Genomic DNA, 1,568 nt, shown 5'->3' on the forward strand with positions numbered 1-1,568 from the left:
TAGAAACCAATTTAGAGCGGTTCGAACCAGAAGACAGAACATTTGGTCAACAAATCTCGCTCGTTTCCCCAGTCTTCCGAAAAGGAACCTTCGCTTTGCTACCCTTCGACCTCGAGAAACGTGTGGGGAATGTTTAGTGACGTCACTTACCGGTCAGAATGTTTTTTTCTTTTTGATTTTTCGTAAGAGCTCCAGACAGATGGGTCACGTAAAGACCAGACGATTATACAAGGTTGGAAGAGATACATGGCGTGATTATCTTCTGAAAATCTGTAGGACATTTAGCGTGCACGGGACACACGTGCGGGGGCGCGACGAACTTAAATTTTTGGTAGGACGGAAATTCTTAAATTGCCGAATTAAACTTCAAATCTTTGCCAAATAATGATAATTTTGTCGAATGGAACTAAAAATTTTGCCGAGTGATGATAATTTTGCGTCCAAATTTTTACGAATGATGATAATTTTGCCGAATGGAACTCCAAATTTCGCCGAATGATGATAATTTTGTCTCTAAATTTTTACGAATGATGATAATTTTGCTGAACGGAACTCCAAATTTCGCCGAATGATGATCATTTTGCCTCAAAATTTTTACGAATGATAATAAATTTACCGAAAGGAGTTTCAAATTTCGTCGAATGATGATAATTTTGCCTGCAATTTTTTTCGAATGATGATAGTTTCACCAGATTAGTCAGACAAAATTATCCGAATAAAGAAATTTTTTTTATGCTCACAGTGACCTCTCGTTACCTCCGATCGGGATGCCCCTACACACATATATTCGAATAGTAAAATCGTCAAACAGGTACCGACTAATTGGCCTCTCCCGAGCGTGTGCCACAAATGAAATTTTTTAAACAAAATGAGGCATTCCAGTCAACTACCTAATTTTTCATATCGTCCCCAGTCGACCATCTCTGATTTCGATGAAATTTTATCGAGGTGTAGAGATGCTTTTGAAACTAATCTATACAAATTTTCAACTTCCTAGATCCAAATCCTGGGGATCTAGGATCTCCGAAAAATGTGATCCAAAATAGCGGATCAGCTTTTTATGCTAAATTAGCATATTTAGACTAAGTTTACAAAAATTTTTATTTCACTAGAAGCCTGAAATTTTAGGCGCTTAAAGTACGTTTGGCCGTTAATATATTCGCATTTTTGTGAAATTGAGCTCTTTAGATTTTGTGTAGCATGCGCTTGAACTTGTGAAAAAGCGTGATAGGGAAAATTCTTCCTTTCAGAAAACAGTTTTACTATGGTTTTCATTTATACACTCAGAAGCTAATCACCTTTCTATCCTTGATTTTAAACCATATCGCTAATTCTGGTATGTTAATATACATACATATCACGTGTTCTCACCTATACCCCTACCAGTGAAAATTCGCTCCTGTTACGACCGACATCGGTCATAGGAGAAAATTTTGACTAGCTTTGTGTTACGTGTGTATGTACACGCACGCGCACGCCAGTGACGTAGATAAGATTCTCCAGAAATTTTTCTCTCTGGACATTTTTGCGTCTAGAAATGTTTTGACACTAAACTTCGAAAACGCAGT

Source organism: Uloborus diversus, chromosome 5, assembly GCF_026930045.1.
Source record: "Uloborus diversus isolate 005 chromosome 5, Udiv.v.3.1, whole genome shotgun sequence".
Classification (NCBI taxonomy): Eukaryota; Metazoa; Arthropoda; class Arachnida; order Araneae; family Uloboridae; genus Uloborus; species Uloborus diversus.